We start from the raw sequence: 18,889 nt of genomic DNA, 5'->3' as shown, positions 1-18,889 counted from the left end.
GTGGAAAGTGACTCTGTAGAAAGTGACTCTGTGGGAAGTGACCCTGTGGAAGATGACTCTGTGGAAAGTGACTGTAGAAAGTGACTCTGTAGAAAGTGACTCTGTGGAAAGAGACTCTGTGGAAAGTGACTCTGTAGAAAGTGACCCTAAGGTAAGTGACTCTGTGGAAAGTGACTCTGTGGAAAGTGACTCTGTGGAAAGTGACTCTGTAGAAAGTGACCCTGTGGAAAATGACTCTGTGGAAAGTGACTCTGTGGAAAGAGACTGTAGAAAGTGACGCTGTGGAAAGTGCTTCTGTGGAAAGTGACTCTGTGGAAAGTGACTCTGTGGGAAGTGACCCTGTGGAAGGTGACTCTGTGGAAAGTGACTGCAGAAAGTGACTCTGTAGAAAGTGACTCTGTGGAAAGTGACTCTGTGGAAAATGACCCTGTAGAAAGTGACTCTGTGGAAAGTGACTCTCTAGAAAGTGACCCTGTGGAAAGTGACCCTGTCGAAAGTGACTCTGTGGAAAGTGACTCTGTAGAAAGTGACTCTGTAGAAAGTGACTCTGTAGAACGTGACTCTGTAGAAAGTGAGTCTCTGGAAATTGACTCTGTAGAAAGTGACTCTGTGGAAAGTGAATGTGGAAAGTGACTCTGTAGAATGTGACTCTGTGGAAAGTGACTCTGTAGAAAGTGACTCTGTAGAAAGTGACTCTGTGGAAAGTGACTCTGTGGAATTTGACTCTGCAGAAAGTGACACTGTAGAAAGTGACCCTTGGAGAGGGATCCTGTGGAAAGGGACTCTGCAGAAAGTGAACCTGTGGAAAGTGATTGTGTAGAAAGTGACTCTGTGGAAAGTGACTCTGTAGAAAGTGACTCTGTAGAAAGTGACTCCGTGGAAAGTGACTGAGTGGAAAGTGACTCTGCAGAATGTGACACTGTGGAAAGTGACTCTGTGGAAAGTGACTCTGTAGAAAGTGACCCTGTGGAAAGTGACTCTGCAGAAAGTGACTCTGTAGAAAGTGACTCTGTGGAAAGTGACTCTTTAGCAAGTGAGTCTGTGCAAAGTGACTCTGTAGAAAGTGAGTCTGTGGAAAGTGACTCTGCGGAAAGTGACACTGTGGAAAGGGACTCTGTAGAATGTGACCATGTGGAAAGTGATTCTGTAGAAAGTGACTCTGTGGAAAGTGACTCTGCAGAAAGTGACTCTGTAGAAAGTGACTCTGTGGGAAGTGACTGTCTGGAAAGTGACTCTGTAGAAAGTGACCCTGTGGAAAGTGACTCTGTGGAAAGTGAATCTGTGGAAAGTGACTCTGTAGAAAGTGACTCTGTAGAAAGTGACCCTGTGGAAAGTGACTCTGTAGAAAGTGACTCTGTAGAAAGTGACTCCGTGGAAAGTGACTCTGTAGAAAGTGACTCTGCGGAAGGTGACTCTGTGGAAAGTGACTCTGCAGAAGGTGACCCTGTGGAAAGTGACTCTGCAGAAAGAGACTCTGTAGAAATTGACTCTGTGGAAAGTGTCTCTGTGGAAAGTGACTCTGTGGAAAGTGACTCTGTAGAAAGTGACCCTGTGGAAAGTGACTCTGTAGAAAGAGACTCTGTAGAAATTGACTCTATGGAAAATGTCTCTGTGGAAAGTGACTGTAGAAAGTGACTCTGTGGAAAGTGACTCTGTAGAAAGTGACTCTGTGGGAAGTGACCCTGTGGAAGATGACTCTGTGGAAAGTGACTGTAGAAAGTGACTCTGTAGAAAGTGACTCTGTGGAAAGAGACTCTGTGGAAAGTGACTCTGTAGAAAGTGACCCTAAGTTAAGTGACTCTGTGGAAAGTGACTCTGTGGAAAGTGACTCTGTGGAAAGTGACTCTGTAGAAAGTGACCCTGTGGAAAATGACTCTGTGGAAAGTGACTCTGTGGAAAGAGACTGTAGAAAGAGACGCTGTGGAAAGTGCTTCTGTGGAAAGTGACTCTGTGGAAAGTGACTCTGTGGGAAGTGACCCTGTGGAAGGTGACTCTGTGGAAAGTGACTGCAGAAAGTGACTCTGTAGAAAGTGACTCTGTGGAAAGTGACTCTGTGGAAAGTGACCCTGTAGAAAGTGACTCTGTGGAAAGTGACTCTCTAGAAAGTGACCCTGTCGAAAGTGACTCTGTGGAAAGTGACTCTGTAGAAAGTGACTCTGTAGAAAGTGACTCTGTAGAAAGTGACTCTGTAGAAAGTGAGTCTCTGGAAATTGACTCTGTAGAAAGTGACTCTGTGGAAAGTGACTGTGGAAAGTGACGCTGTAGAAAGTGACTCTGTGGAAAGTGACTCTGTAGAAAGTGACTCTGTAGAAAGTGACTCTGTGGAAAGTGACTCTGTGGAATTTGACTCTGCAGAAAGTGACTCTGTAGAAAGTCACCCTTTGGAGAAGGATCCTGTGGAAAGGGACTCTGCAGAAAGTGAACCTGTGGAAAGTGATTGTGTAGAAAGTGACTCTGTGGAAAGTGACTCTGTAGAAAGTGACACTGTAGAAAGTGACTCCGTGGAAAGTGACTGTCTGGAAAGTGACTCTGTAGAATGTGACCCTGTGGAAAGTGACTCTGTGGAAAGTGACTCTGTAGAAAGTGACCCTGTGGAAAGTGACTCTGCAGAAAGTGACTCTGCAGAAAGTGACTCTGTGGAAAGTGACTCTTTAGCAAGTGCGTCTGTGCAAAGTGACTCTGTAGAAAGTGAGTCTGTGGAAAGTGACTCTGAAGAAAGTGACTCTGTAGAAAGTGACTCTGTGGAAAGTGACTCTTTAGAAAGTGAGTCTGTGGAAAGTGACTCTGTAGAAAGTGACTCTGGAGAAAGTGACTCTGTGGAAAGTGACTCTGTGGAAAGTGACTCTGTAGAAAGTGACTCTGTGGAAAGTGACTCTGTGGAAAGTGAATCTGTGGAAAGTGACTCTGTGGAAAGTGCCCCTGTGGAAAGTGACCCTGTGGAAAGGGACTCTGCAGAAAGTAACCCTGTCGACAGAGAATCTGTAGGAAGAGACTCTGTGAAATTGACTCTGTAGAAAGTGACTCTGTAGAAAGTGACTCTGTAGAAAGTGATCCTGTGGAAAGTGACTCAGTGGAAAGTGACTCTGTAGAACGTGACCCTAAGGAAAGTGACTCTGTGGAAAGTGACTCTGTGGAAAGTGACTCTGTAGAAAGTGACTCTGTGGAAAGTGAATCTGTGGAAAGAGGCTATGGAAAGTGACTCTGTGGAAAGTGACTCTGTGGAAAGTGACTCTGTGGAAAGTGACTCTGTAGAAAGTGACTCTGTGGAAAGTGACTCTGTGGAAAGTGACTCTGTGGAAAGTGACTCTGTCGAAAGTGACTCTGTAGAATTTGACTCTGCAGAAAGTGACTCTGTAGAAAGTGACCCTAAGGAAAGTGACTCTGTGGAAAGTGACTCTGTAGAAAGTGACTCTGTGCAAAGTGACTCTGTGAAAAGTGACTGTAGAAAGTGACTCTGTGGAAAGTGACTCTGTGGAAAGTGACTCTTAAGAAAGTGACTCTGCGGAAAGTGACTCTGTAGAAAGTGAATCTGTGGAAAGTGACTCTGTGGAAAGTGACTCTGTAGAAAGTGACCCTGTGGAAAGTGACTCTGTGGAAAGTGACTCTGTAGAAAGTGACCCTGTGGAAAGTGACTCTGTGGAAAGTGACTCTGTGGAAAGTGACTCTGTGGAAAGTGACTCTGCAGAAAGAGACTCTGTAGAAATTGACTCTCTGGAAAGTGTCTCTGTGGAAAGTGACTCTGTGGAAAGTGACTCTGTAGAAAGTGACCCTGTGGAAAGTGACTCTGTAGAAAGAGACTCTGTAGAAATTGACTCTATGGAAAATGTCTCTGTGGAAAGTGACTGTAGAAAGTGACTCTGTGGAAAGTGACTCAGCAGAAAGTGACTCTGTGGGAAGTGACCCTGTGGAAGATGACTCTGTGGAAAGTGACTGTAGAAAGTGACTCTGTAGAAAGTGACTCTGTGGAAAGAGACTCTTTGGAAAGTGACTCTGTAGAAAGTGACCCTAAGGTAAGTGACTCTGTGGAAAGTGACTCTGTGGAAAGTGACTCTGTAGAAAGTGACCCTGTGGAAAATGACTCCGTGGAAATTGACTCTGTGGAAAGAGACTGTAGAAAGTGACGCTGTGGAAAGTGCTTCTGTGGAAAGTGACTCTGTGGAAAGTGACTCTGTGGGAAGTGACCCTATGGAAGGTGACTCTGTGGAAAGTGACTGCAGAAAGTGACTCTGTAGAAAGTGACTCTGTGGAAAGTGACTCTGTGGAAAGTGACCCTGTAGAAAGTGACTCTGTGGAAAGTGACTCTCTAGAAAGTGACCCTGTGCAAAGTGACCCTGTCGAAAGTGACTCTGTGGAAAGTGACTCTGTGGAAAGTGACTCTGTAGAAAGTGACTCTGTAGAAAGTGACTCTGTAGAAAGTGAGTCTCTGGAAATTGACTCTGTAGAAAGTGACTCTGTGGAAAGTGACTGTGGAAAGTGACTCTGTAGAAAGTGACTCTGTGGAAAGTGACTCTGTAGAAAGTGACTCTGTAGAAAGTGACTCTGTGGAAAGTGACTCTGTGGAATTTGACTCTGCAGAAAGTGACTCTGTAGAAAGTGACCCTTTGGAGAGGGATCCTGTGGAAAGTGACTCTGTAGAAAGTGACCCTGTGGAAAGTGACTCTGTGGAAAGTGACTCTGTGGAGAGTGACCCTGTGGAAAATGATCCTGTGGAAAGTGACCCTGTGGAGAGTGATTCTGTAGAAAGTGACTCTGTAGAAAGTGACTCTGTGGAAAGTGACTCTGTAGAAAGTGACTCTGTGGAAAGTGACTCTGTAGAAAGTGACTCTGTAGAAAGTGACACTGTGGAAAGTGAGACTGTGGAAAGGGACTCTGTAGAAAGTGAACCAGCGGAAAGTGATTGTGTAGAAAGTGACTCTGTCGAAAGTGACTCTGTAGAAAGTGACTCTGTAGAAAGTGACTCCGTGGAAAGTGACTGTCTGGAAAGTGACTCTGCAGAATGTGACCCTGTGGAAAGTGACTCTGTGGAAAGTGACTCTGTAGAAAGTGACCCTGTGGAAAGAGACTCTGCAGAAAGTGACTCTGTAGAAAGTGACTCTGTGGAAAGTGACTCTTTAGCAATTGAGTCTGTGCAAAGTGACTCTGTAGAAAGTGACTCTGTAGAAAGTGACTCTGTAGAAAGTGACTCTGTGGAAAGTGACTCTTTAGAAAGTGAGTCTGTGCAAAGTGACTCTGTAGAAAGTGAGTCTGTGGAAAGTGACTCTGTAGAAAGTGACTCTGGAGAAAGTGACTCTGTGGAAAGTGACTCTGTGGAAAGTGACTCTGTGGAAAGTGCCCCTGTGGAAAGTTACCCTGTGGAAAGGGACTCTGTAGAAAGTAACCCTGTCGACAGTGAATCTGTAGAAAGAGACTCTGTGGAAATTGACTCTGTAGAAAGTGACTCTGTCGAAAGTGACTCTGTAGAAAGTGATCCTGTGGAAAGTGACTCAGTGGAAAGTGACTCTGTAGAACGTGACCCTAAGGAAAGTGACTCTGTGGAAAGTGACTCTGTGGAAAGTGACTCTGTAGAAAGTGACTCTGTGGAAAGTGAATCTGTGGAAAGAGGCTATGGAAAGTGACTCTGTGGAAAGTGACTCTGTGGAAAGTGACTCTGTAGAAAGTGACTCTGTGGAAAGTGACCCTGTGGAAGATGACTCTGTGGAAAGTGACTGCAGAAAGTGACTCTGTAGAAAGTGACTCTGTGGAAAGTGACTCTGTGGAAAGTGACTCTGTAGAAAGTGACTCTGTGGAAAGTGACTCTGTGGAAAGTGACTCTGTGGAAAGAGACTGTAGAAAGTGACGCTGTGGAAAGTGACTCTGTGGAAAGTGACTCTGTGGAAAGTGACTCTGTGGGAAGTGACCCTGTGGAAGGTGACTCTGTGGAAAGTGACTGTAGAAAGTGACTCTGTAGAAAGTGACTCTGTGGAAAGTGACTCTGTGGAAAGTGACCCTGTAGAAAGTGACTCTGTGGAAAGTGACCCTGTCGAAAGTGACTGTGCAATGTGACTCTGTAGAAAGTGACTCTGTGGAAAGTGACTCTGTGGAAAGTGACTCTGTAGAAAGTGACTCTGTAGAAAGTGACTGTGCAAAGTGACTCTGTAGAAAGCACTCTGTGGAAAGTGACTCTGTGAAAGTGACTCTCTAGAAAGTCACCCTGTGAAAAGTGACTCTGTGGAAAGTGACTGTAGAAAGTGACTCTGTGGAAAGTGACTCTGTAGAAAGTGACTCTGCAGAAAGTGACTCTGTAGAAAGTGACCCTAAGGAAAGTGACTCTGTGGAAAGTGACTCTGTAGAAAGTGACTCTGTGGAAAGTGACTCTGTGAAAAGTGACTGTAGAAAGTGACTCTGTGGAAAGTGACTCTGTGGAAAGTGACTCTTAAGAAAGTGAGTCTGCGGAAAGTGACTCTGTAGAAAGTGAATCTGTGTAAAGTGACTCTGTGGAAAGTGACTCTGTAGAAAGTGACCCTGTGGAAAGTGACTCTGTGGAAAGTGACTCTGTAGAAAGTGACCCTGTGGAAAGTGACTCTGTGGAAAGTGACTCTGTGGAAAGTGACTCTGTGGAAAGTGACTCTGCAGAAGGTGACCCTGTGGAAAGTGACTCTGCAGAAAGAGACTCTGTAGAAATTGACTCTGTGGAAAGTGTCTCTGTGGAAAGTGACTCTGTGGAAAGTGACTCTGTAGAAAGTGACACTGTGGAAAGTGACTCTGTAGAAAGAGACTGTAGAAATTGACTCTATGGAAAATGTCTATGTGGAAAGTGACTGTAGAAAGTGACTCTTTGGAAAGTGACTCTGCGGAAAGTGACTCTGTAGAAAGTGACTCTGTAGAAAGTGACTCTGTGGAAAGCGACTGTAGAAAGTGACTCTGTGGAAAGTGACTCTGTGGGTAATGACTCTGTGGAAAGTGACTCTGTGGGAAGTGACTCTGTGGAAAGTGACTCTGTGGATAGCGACTGAAGGAAGTGACTCTGTGGAAAGTGAGTCTGTGGAAAGTGACTCTGTAGAAAGTGACTCTGTGGAAAGTGACCCTGCAGAAAGTGACTCAGTGGAAAGTGACTCTGTGGAAAGTGACTCTGTAGAAAGTGACCCTGTGGAAAGTGACTGTGTGGAATGTGCCCCTGTGGAAAGTGACCCTGTGGAAAGGGACTCTGTAGAAAGTATCCCTGTGGACAGTGAATCTGTAGAAAGTGACTCTGTGGAAAGTGACTCTGTAGAAAGTGACTCTGTGGAAAGTGACTCTGTAGAAAGTGATCCTGTGGAAAGTGACTCTGCGGAAAGTGACTCTGTAGAACGTGACACTAAGGAAAGTGACTCTGTGGAAAGTGAGTCTGTGGAAAGTGACTCTGTGGAAAGTGACTCTGTAGAAAGTGACCCTGTGGAAAGAGACTATAGAAAGTGACTCTGTGGAAAGTGACTCTGTGCAAAGTGACTCTGTGGAAAGTGACTCTGTAGAAAGTGACTCTGTGGGAAGTAACTCTGTGGAAAGTGACTCTGTGGAAAGTGACTGTAGAAAGTGACTCTGTGGAAAGTGACTCTGTGGAATTTGACTCTGTAGAAAGTGACTCTGTAGAAAGTGACCCTAAGGAAAGTGACTCTGTGGAAAGTGACTCTGTGAAAAGTGACTGTAGAAAGTGACTCTGTGGAAAGTGACTCTGTGGAAAGTGACTCTTTAGAAAGTGACTGTAGAAAGTGACTCTGTAGAAAGTGACTCTGTGGAAAGTGACTCTGTGGAAAGTGACTCTGTAGAAAGTGACCCTGTGGAAAGTGAATCTGCAGAAAGTGACTCTGTAGAAAGTGACTCTGTGGAAAGTGACTCTTTAGCAAGTGAGTCTGTGCAAAGTGACTCTGTAGAAAGTGAGTCTGTGGAAAGTGACTCTGTAGAAAGTGACTCTGTAGAAAGTGACTCTGTAGAAAGTGACTCTGTGGAAAGTGACTCTTTAGAAAGTGAGTCTGGCAAAGTGACTCTGTAGAAAGTGAGTCTGTGGAAAGTGACTCTGTAGAAAGTGACTCTGGAGAAAGTGACTCTGTGGAAAGTGACTCTGTGGAAAGTGACTCTGTGGAAAGTGACTCTGTGGAAAGTGAATCTGTGGAAAGTGACTCTGTGGAAAGTGCCCCTGTGGAAAGTGACCCTGTGGAAAGGGACTCTGTAGAAAGTAACCCTGTCGACAGTGAATCTGTAGAAAGAGACTCTGTCGAAAGTGACTCTGTAGAAAGTGATCCTGTGGAAAGTGACTCAGTGGAAAGTGACTCTGTAGAACGTGACCCTAAGGAAAGTGACTCTGTGGAAAGTGACTCTGTGGAAAGTGACTCTGTAGAAAGTGACTCTGTGGAAAGTGAATCTGTGGAAAGAGGCTATGGAAAGTGAGTCTGTGGAAAGTGACTCTGTGGAAAGTGACTCTGTGGAAAGTGACTCTGTAGAAAGTGACTCTGTGGAAAGTGACCCCGTGGAAGATGACTCTGTAGAAAGTGACTCTGTAGAAAGTGACTCTGTGGAAAGTGACTCTGTGGAAAGTGACTCTGCAGAAAGTGACCCTAAGGAAAGTGACTCTGTGGAAAGTGACTCTGTGGAAAGTGACTCTGTGGAAAGTGACTCTGTGGAAAGAGACTGTAGAAAGTGACGCTGTGGAAAGTGACTCTGTGGAAAGTGACTCTGTGGAAAGTGACTCTGTGGGAAGTGACCCTGTGGAAGGTGACTCTGTGGAAAGTGACTGTAGAAAGTGACTCTGTAGAAAGTGACTCTGTGGAAAGTGACTCTGTGGAAAGTGACACTGTGGAAAGTGAGACTGTGGAAAGGGACTCTGTAGAAAGTGAACCTGTGGAAAGTGATTGTGTAGAAAGTGACTCTGTGGAAAGTGACTCTGTAGAAAGTGACTCTGTAGAAAGTGACTCCGTGGAAAGTGACTGTCTGGAAAGTGACTCTGCAGAATGTGACCCTGTGGAAAGTGACTCTGTGGAAAGTGACTCTGTAGAAAGTGACCCTGTGGAAAGTGACTCTGCAGAAAGTGACTCTGTAGAAAGTGACTCTGTGGAAAGTGACTCTGTGAAAAGTGACTGTAGAAAGTGACTCTGTGGAAAGTGACTCTGTGGAAAGTGACTCTTAAGAAAGTGAGTCTGCGGAAAGTGACTCTGTAGAAAGTGAATCTGTGTAAAGTGACTCTGTGGAAAGTGACTCTGTAGAAAGTGACCCTGTGGAAAGTGACTCTGTGGAAAGTGACTCTGTAGAAAGTGACCCTGTGGAAAGTGACTCTGTGGAAAGTGACTCTGTGGAAAGTGACTCTGTGGAAAGTGACTCTGTAGAAAGTGACACTGTGGAACGTGACTCTGTAGAAAGAGACTGTAGAAATTGACTCTATGGAAAATGTCTATGTGGAAAGTGACTGTAGAAAGTGACTCTTTGGAAAGTGACTCTGCGGAAAGTGACTCTGTAGAAAGTGACTCTGTAGAAAGTGACTCTGTGGAAAGCGACTGTAGAAAGTGACTCTGTGGAAAGTGACTCTGTGGGTAATGACTCTGTGGAAAGTGACTCTGTGGGAAGTGACTCTGTGGAAAGTGACTCTGTGGATAGCGACTGAAGGTAGTGACTCTGTGGAAAGTGAGTCTGTGGAAAGTGACTCTGTAGAAAGTGACTCTGTGGAAAGTGACCCTGCAGAAAGTGACTCAGTGGAAAGTGACTCTGTGGAAAGTGACTCTGTAGAAAGTGACCCTGTGGAAAGTGACTCTGTGGAAAGTGACTCTGTGGAATGTGCCCCTGTGGAAAGTGACCCTGTGGAAAGGGACTCTGTAGAAAGTAACCCTGTGGACAGTGAATCTGTAGAAAGTGACTCTGTGGAAAGTGACTCTGTAGAAAGTGACTCTGTGGAAAGTGACTCTGTAGAAAGTGATCCTGTGGAAAGTGACTCTGCGGAAAGTGACTCTGTAGAACGTGACCCTAAGGAAAGTGACTCTGTGGAAAGTGAGTCTGTGGAAAGTGACTCTGTGGAAAGTGACTCTGTAGAAAGTGACCCTGTGGAAAGAGACTATAGAAAGTGACTCTGTGGAAAGTGACTCTGTGCAAAGTGACTCTGTGGAAAGTGACTCTGTAGAAAGTGACTCTGTGGGAACTAACTCTGTGGAAAGTGACTCAGTGGAAAGTGACTGTAGAAAGTGACTCTGTGGAAAGTGACTCTGTGGAATTTGACTCTGCAGAAAGTGACTCTGTAGAAAGTGACCCTAAGGAAAGTGACTCTGTGGAAAGTGACTCTGTGAAAAGTGACTGTAGAAAGTGACTCTGTGTAAAGTGACTCTGTGGAAAGTGACTCTTTAGAAAGTGACTGTAGAAAGTGACTCTGTAGAAAGTGACTCTGTGGAAAGTGACTCTGTGGAAAGTGACTCTGTAGAAAGTGACCCTGTGGAAAGTGACTCTGCAGAAAGTGACTCTGTAGAAAGTGACTCTGTGGAAAGTGACTCTTTAGCAAGTGAGTCTGTGCAAAGTGACTCTGTAGAAAGTGAGTCTGTGGAAAGTGACTCTGTAGAAAGTGACTCTGTAGAAAGTGACTCTGGAGAAAGTGACTCTGTGGAAAGTGACTCTGTGGAAAGTGACTCTGTGGAAAGTGACTCTGTGGAAAGTGAATCTGTGGAAAGTGACTCTGTGGAAAGTGCCCCTGTGGAAAGTGACCCTGTGGAAAGGGACTCTGTAGAAAGTAACCCTGTCGACAGTGAATCTGTAGAAAGAGACTCTGTCGAAAGTGACTCTGTAGAAAGTGATCCTGTGGAAAGTGACTCAGTGGAAAGTGACTCTGTAGAACGTGACCCTAAGGAAAGTGACTCTGTGGAAAGTGACTCTGTGGAAAGTGACTCTGTAGAAAGTGACTCTGTGGAAAGTGAATCTGTGGAAAGAGGCTATGGAAAGTGAGTCTGTGGAAAGTGACTCTGTGGAAAGTGACTCTGTGGAAAGTGACTCTGTAGAAAGTGACTCTGTGGAAAGTGACCCCGTGGAAGATGACTCTGTAGAAAGTGACTCTGTAGAAAGTGACTCTGTGGAAAGTGACTCTGTGGAAAGTGACTCTGCAGAAAGTGACCCTAAGGAAAGTGACTCTGTGGAAAGTGACTCTGTGGAAAGTGACTCTGTGGAAAGTGACTCTGTGGAAAGAGACTGTAGAAAGTGACGCTGTGGAAAGTGACTCTGTGGAAAGTGACTCTGTGGAAAGTGACTCTGTGGGAAGTGACCCTGTGGAAGGTGACTCTGTGGAAAGTGACTGTAGAAAGTGACTCTGTAGAAAGTGACTCTGTGGAAAGTGACTCTGTGGAAAGTGACACTGTGGAAAGTGAGACTGTGGAAAGTGACTCTGTAGAAAGTGACTCTGTGGAAAGTGACTCTGTGGAAAGTGACACTGTGGAAAGTGAGACTGTGGAAAGGGACTCTGTAGAAAGTGAACCTGTGGAAAGTGATTGTGTAGAAAGTGACTCTGTGGAAAGTGACTCTGTAGAAAGTGACTCTGTAGAAAGTGACTCCGTGGAAAGTGACTGTCTGGAAAGTGACTCTGCAGAATGTGACCCTGTGGAAAGTGACTCTGTGGAAAGTGACTCTGTAGAAAGTGACCCTGTGGAAAGTGACTCTGCAGAAAGTGACTCTGTAGAAAGTGACTCTGTGGAAAGTGACTCTGTGAAAAGTGACTGTAGAAAGTGACTCTGTGGAAAGTGACTCTGTGGAAAGTGACTCTTAAGAAAGTGAGTCTGCGGAAAGTGACTCTGTAGAAAGTGAATCTGTGTAAAGTGACTCTGTGGAAAGTGACTCTGTAGAAAGTGACCCTGTGGAAAGTGACTCTGTGGAAAGTGACTCTGTAGAAAGTGACCCTGTGGAAAGTGACTCTGTGGAAAGTGACTCTGTGGAAAGTGAATCTGTGGAAAGTGACTCTGCAGAAGGTGACCCTGTGGAAAGTGACTCTGCAGAAAGAGACTCTGTAGAAATTGACTCTGTGGAAAGTGTCTCTGTGGAAAGTGAATCTGTGGAAAGTGACTCTGTAGAAAGTGACACTGTGGAACGTGACTCTGTAGAAAGAGACTGTAGAAATTGACTCTATGGAAAATGTCTATGTGGAAAGTGACTGTAGAAAGTGACTCTTTGGAAAGTGACTCTGCGGAAAGTGACTCTGTAGAAAGTGACTCTGTAGAAAGTGACTCTGTGGAAAGCGACTGTAGAAAGTGACTCTGTGGAAAGTGACTCTGTGGGTAATGACTCTGTGGAAAGTGACTCTGTGGGAAGTGACTCTGTGGAAAGTGACTCTGTGGATAGCGACTGAAGGTAGTGACTCTGTGGAAAGTGAGTCTGTGGAAAGTGACTCTGTAGAAAGTGACTCTGTGGAAAGTGACCCTGCAGAAAGTGACTCAGTGGAAAGTGACTCTGTGGAAAGTGACTCTGTAGAAAGTGACCCTGTGGAAAGTGACTCTGTGGAAAGTGACTCTGTGGAATGTGCCCCTGTGGAAAGTGACCCTGTGGAAAGGGACTCTGTAGAAAGTAACCCTGTGGACAGTGAATCTGTAGAAAGTGACTCTGTGGAAAGTGACTCTGTAGAAAGTGACTCTGTGGAAAGTGACTCTGTAGAAAGTGATCCTGTGGAAAGTGACTCTGCGGAAAGTGACTCTGTAGAACGTGACCCTAAGGAAAGTGACTCTGTGGAAAGTGAGTCTGTGGAAAGTGACTCTGTGGAAAGTGACACTGTAGAAAGTGACCCTGTGGAAAGAGACTATAGAAAGTGACTCTGTGGAAAGTGACTCTGTGCAAAGTGACTCTGTGGAAAGTGACTCTGTAGAAAGTGACTCTGTGGGAAGTAACTCTGTGGAAAGTGACTCTGTGGAAAGTGACTGTAGAAAGTGACTCTGTGGAAAGTGACTCTGTGGAATTTGACTCTGCAGAAAGTGACTCTGTAGAAAGTGACCCTAAGGAAAGTGACTCTGTGGAAAGTGACTCTGTGAAAAGTGACTGTAGAAAGTGACTCTGTGTAAAGTGACTCTGTGGAAAGTGACTCTTTAGAAAGTGACTGTAGAAAGTGACTCTGTAGAAAGTGACTCTGTGGAAAGTGACTCTGTGGAAAGTGACTCTGTAGAAAGTGACCCTGTGGAAAGTGACTCTGCAGAAAGTGACTCTGTAGAAAGTGACTCTGTGGAAAGTGACTCTTTAGCAAGTGAGTCTGTGCAAAGTGACTCTGTAGAAAGTGAGTCTGTGGAAAGTGACTCTGTAGAAAGTGACTCTGTAGAAAGTGACTCTGTAGAAAGTGACTGTGGAAAGTGACTCTTTAGAAAGTGAGTCTGGCAAAGTGACTCTGTAGAATGTGAGTCTGTGGAAAGTGACTCTGTAGAAAGTGACTCTGGAGAAAGTGACTCTGTGGAAAGTGACTCTGTGGAAAGTGACTCTGTGGAAAGTGACTCTGTGGAAAGTGAATCTGTGGAAAGTGACTCTGTGGAAAGTGCCCCTGTGGAAAGTGACCCTGTGGAAAGGGACTCTGTAGAAAGTAACCCTGTCGACAGTGAATCTGTAGAAAGAGACTCTGTCGAAAGTGACTCTGTAGAAAGTGATCCTGTGGAAAGTGACTCAGTGGAAAGTGACTCTGTAGAACGTGACCCTAAGGAAAGTGACTCTGTGGAAAGTGACTCTGTGGAAAGTGACTCTGTAGAAAGTGACTCTGTGGAAAGTGAATCTGTGGAAAGAGGCTATGGAAAGTGAGTCTGTGGAAAGTGACTCTGTGGAAAGTGACTCTGTGGAAAGTGACTCTGTAGAAAGTGACTCTGTGGAAAGTGACCCTGTGGAAGATGACTCTGTAGAAAGTGACTCTGTAGAAAGTGACTCTGTGGAAAGTGACTCTGTGGAAAGTGACTCTGCAGAAAGTGACCCTAAGGAAAGTGACTCTGTGGAAAGTGACTCTGTGGAAAGTGACTCTGTGGAAAGTGACTCTGTGGAAAGAGACTGTAGAAAGTGACGCTGTGGAAAGTGACTCTGTGGAAAGTGACTCTGTGGAAAGTGACTCTGTGGGAAGTGACCCTGTGGAAGGTGACTCTGTGGAAAGTGACTGTAGAAAGTGACTCTGTAGAAAGTGACTCTGTGGAAAGTGTCTCTGTGGAAAGTGACACTGTGGAAAGTGAGACTGTGGAAAGGGACTCTGTAGAAAGTGAACCTGTGGAAAGTGATTGTGTAGAAAGTGACTCTGTGGAAAGTGACTCTGTAGAAAGTGACTCTGTAGAAAGTGACTCCGTGGAAAGTGACTGTCTGGAAAGTGACTCTGCAGAATGTGACCCTGTGGAAAGTGACTCTGTGGAAAGTGACTCTGTAGAAAGTGACCCTGTGGAAAGTGACTCTGCAGAAAGTGACTCTGTAGAAAGTGACTCTGTGGAAAGTGACTCTTTATCAAGTGAGTCTGTGCAAAGTGACTCTGTAGAAAGTGACTCTGTAGAAAGTGACTCTGTAGAAAGTGACTCTGTGGAAAGTGACTCTTTAGAAAGTGAGTCTGTGCAAAGTGACTCTGTAGAAAGTGAGTCTGTGGAAAGTGACTCTGTAGAAAGTGACTCTGGAGAAAGTGACTCTGTGGAAAGTGACTCTGTGGAAAGTGACTCTGTAGAAAGTGACTCTGTGGAAAGTGACTCTGTGGAAAGTGACTCTGTGGAAAGTGACTCTGTGGAAAGAGACTGTAGAAAGTGACGCTGTGGAAAGTGACTCTGTGGAAAGTGACTCTGTGGAAAGTGACTCTGTGGGAAGTGACCCTGTGGAAGGTGACTCTGTGGAAAGTGACTGTAGAAAGTGACTCTGTAGAAAGTGACTCTGTGGAAAGTGACACTGTGGAAAGTGAGACTGTGGAAAGGGACTCTGTAGAAAGTGAACCTGTGGAAAGTGATTGTGTAGAAAGTGACTCTGTGGAAAGTGACTCTGTAGAAAGTGACTCTGTAGAAAGTGACTCCGTGGAAAGTGACTGTCTGGAAAGTGACTCTGCAGAATGTGACCCTGTGGAAAGTGACTCTGTGGAAAGTGACTCTGTAGAAAGTGACCGTGTGGAAAGTGACTCTGTGGAAAGTGAATCTGTGGAAAGTGACTCTGTGGAAAGTGCCCCTGTGGAAAGTGACCCTGTGGAAAGGGACTCTGTAGAAAGTAACCCTGTCGACAGTGAATCTGTAGAAAGAGACTCTGTGGAAATTGACTCTTTAGAAAGTGACTCTGTCGAAAGTGACTCTGTAGAAAGTGATCCTGTGGAAAGTGACTCAGTGGAAAGTGACTCTGTAGAACGTGAACCTAAGGAAAGTGACTCTGTGGAAAGTGACTCTGTGGAAAGTGACTCTGTAGAAAGTGACTCTGTGGAAAGTGAATCTGTGGAAAGAGGCTATGGAAAGTGACTCTGTGGAAAGTGACTCTGTGGAAAGTGACTCTGTAGAAAGTGACTCTGTGGAAAGTGACCCTGTGGAAGATGACTCTGTGGAAAGTGACTGTAGAAAGTGGCTCTGTAGAAAGTGACTCTGTGGAAAGTGACTCTGTGGAAAGTGACTCTGTAGAAAGTGACCCTAAGGAAAGTGACTCTGTGGAAAGTGACTCTGTGGAAAGTGACTCTGTGGAAAGTGATTCTGTAGAAAGTGACTCTGTGGAAAGTGACTCTGTGGAAAGAGACAGTAGAAAGTGACGCTGTGGAAAGTGACTCTGTGGAAAGTGACTCTGTGGAAAGTGACTCTGTGGGAAGTGACCCTGTGGAAGGTGACTCTGTGGAAAGTGAGTCTGTGGAAAGTGACTCTGTAGAAAGTGACTCTGTAGAAAGTGACTCTGTGGAAAGTGACTCTTTAGAAAGTGAGTCTGGCAAAGTGACTCTGTAGAAAGTGAGTCTGTGGAAAGTGACTCTGTAGAAAGTGACTCTGGAGAAAGTGACTCTGTGGAAAGTGACTCTGTGGAAAGTGACTCTGTGGAAAGTGACTCTGTGGAAAGTGAATCTGTGGAAAGTGACTCTGTGGAAAGTGCCCCTGTGGAAAGTGCCCCTGTGGAAAGGGACTCTGTAGAAAGTAACCCTGTCGACAGTGAATCTGTAGAAAGAGACTCTGTCGAAAGTGACTCTGTAGAAAGTGATCCTGTGGAAAGTGACTCAGTGGAAAGTGACTCTGTAGAACGTGACCCTAAGGAAAGTGACTCTGTGGAAAGTGACTCTGTGGAAAGTGACTCTGTAGAAAGTGACTCTGTGGAAAGTGAATCTGTGGAAAGAGGCTATGGAAAGTGAGTCTGTGGAAAGTGACTCTGTGGAAAGTGACTCTGTGGAAAGTGACTCTGTAGAAAGTGACTCTGTGGAAAGTGACCCTGTGGAAGATGACTCTGTAGAAAGTGACTCTGTAGAAAGTGACTCTGTGGAAAGTGACTCTGTGGAAAGTGACTCTGCAGAAAGTGACCCTAAGGAAAGTGACTCTGTGGAAAGTGACTCTGTGGAAAGTGACTCTGTGGAAAGTGACTCTGTGGAAAGAGACTGTAGAAAGTGACGCTGTGGAAAGTGACTCTGTGGAAAGTGACTCTGTGGAAAGTGACTCTGTGGGAAGTGACCCTGTGTAAGGTGACTCTGTGGAAAGTGACTGTAGAAAGTGACTCTGTAGAAAGTGACTCTGTGGAAAGTGACTCTGTGGAAAGTGACACTGTGGAAAGTGAGACTGTGAAAGGGGACTCTGTAGAAAGTGAACCTGTGGAAAGTGATTGTGTAGAAAGTGACTCTGTGGAAAGTGACTCTGTAGAAAGTGACTCTGTAGAAAGTGACTCCGTGGAAAGTGACTGTCTGGAAAGTGACTCTGCAGAATGTGACCCTGTGGAAAGTGACTCTGTGGAAAGTGACTCTGTAGAAAGTGACCCTGTGGAAAGTGACTCTGCAGAAAGTGACTCTGTAGAAAGTGACTCTGTGGAAAGTGACTCTTTAGCAAGTGAGTCTGTGCAAAGTGACTCTGTAGAAAGTGACTCTGTAGAAAGTGACTCTGTAGAAAGTGACTCTGTGGAAAGTGACTCTTTAGAAAGTGAGTCTGTGCAAAGTGACTCTGTAGAAAGTGAGTCTGTGGAAAGTGACTCTGTAGAAAGTGACTCTGGAGAAAGTGACTCTGTGGAAAGTGACTCTGTGGAAAGTGACTCTGTAGAAAGTGACTCTGTGGAAAGTGACTCTGTGGAAAGTGACTCTGTGGAAAGAGACTGTAGAAAGTGACGCTGTGGAAAGTGACTCTGTGGAAAGTGACTCTGTGGAAAGTGACTCTGTGGGAGGTGACCCTGTGGAAGGTGACTCTGTGGAAAGTGACTGTAGAAAGTGACTCTGTAGAAAGTGACTCTGTGGAAAGTGACTCTGTGGAAAGTGACACTGTGGAAAGTGAGACTGTGGAAAGGGACTCTGTAGAAAGTGAACCTGTGGAAAGTGATTGTGTAGAAAGTGACTCTGTGGAAAGTGACTCTGTAGAAAGTGACCCTAAGGAAAGTGACTCTGTGGAAAGTGACTCTGTGGAAAGTGACTCTGTAGAAAGTGACTCTGTGGAAAGTGAATCTGTGGAAAGAGGCTATGGAAAGTGAGTCTGTGGAAAGTGACTCTGTGGAAAGTGACTCTGTGGAAAGTGACTCTGTAGAAAGTAACTCTGTGGAAAGTGACCCTGTGGAAGATGACTCTGTAGAAAGTGACTCTGTAGAAAGTGACTCTGTGGAAAGTGACTCTGTGGAAAGTGACTCTGCAGAAAGTGACCCTAAGGAAAGTGACTCTGTGGAAAGTGACTCTGTGGAAAGTGACTCTGTGGAAAGTGACTCTGTGGAAAGAGACTGTAGAAAGTGACTCTGTGGAAAGTGACTGTAGAAAGTGACTCTGTAGAAAGTGACTCTGTGGAAAGTGACTCTGTGGAAAGTGACACTGTGGAAAGTGAGACTGTGAAAGGGGACTCTGTAGAAAGTGAACCTGTGGAAAGTGATTGTGTAGAAAGTGACTCTGTGGAAAGTGACTCTGTAGAAAGTGACTCTGTAGAAAGTGACTCCGTGGAAAGTGACTGTCTGGAAAGTGACTCTGCAGAATGTGACCCTGTGGAAAGTGACTCTGTGGAAAGTGACTCTGTAGAAAGTGACCCTGTGGAAAGTGACTCTGCAGAAAGTGACTCTGTAGAAAGTGACTCTGTGGAAAGTGACTCTTTAGCAAGTGAGTCTGTGCAAAGTGACTCTGTAGAAAGTGACTCTGTAGAAAGTGACTCTGTAGAAAGTGACTCTGTGGAAAGTGACTCTTTAGAAAGTGAGTCTGTGCAAAGTGACTCTGTAGAAAGTGAGTCTGTGGAAAGTGACTCTGTAGAAAGTGACTCTGGAGAAAGTGACTCTGTGGAAAGTGACTCTGTGGAAAGTGACTCTGTAGAAAGTGACTCTGTGGAAAGTGACTCTGTGGAAAGTGACTCTGTGGAAAGTGACTCTGTGGAAAGAGACTGTAGAAAGTGACGCTGTGGAAAGTGACTCTGTGGAAAGTGACTCTGTGGAAAGTGACTCTGTGGGAAGTGACCCTGTGGAAGGTGACTCTGTGGAAAGTGACTGTAGAAAGTGACTCTGTAGAAAGTGACTCTGTGGAAAGTGACTCTGTGGAAAGTGACACTGTGGAAAGTGAGACTGTGGAAAGGGACTCTGTAGAAAGTGAACCTGTGGAAAGTGATTGTGTAGAAAGTGACTCTGTGGAAATTGACTCTGTAGAAAGTGACTCTGTAGAAAGTGACTCCGTGGAAAGTGACTGTCTGGAAAGTGACTCTGCAGAATGTGACCCTGTGGAAAGTGACTCTGTGGAAAGTGACTCTGTAGAAAGTGACCCTGTGGAAAGTGACTCTGCAGAAAGTGACTCTGTAGAAAGTGATTCTGTGGAAAGTGACTCTTTAGCAAGTGA

Source organism: Heterodontus francisci, chromosome 12 (assembly GCF_036365525.1).
Source record: "Heterodontus francisci isolate sHetFra1 chromosome 12, sHetFra1.hap1, whole genome shotgun sequence".
NCBI classification, from domain to species: Eukaryota; Metazoa; Chordata; class Chondrichthyes; order Heterodontiformes; family Heterodontidae; genus Heterodontus; species Heterodontus francisci.
Note: the sequence above shows the minus strand (reverse complement) of the source record.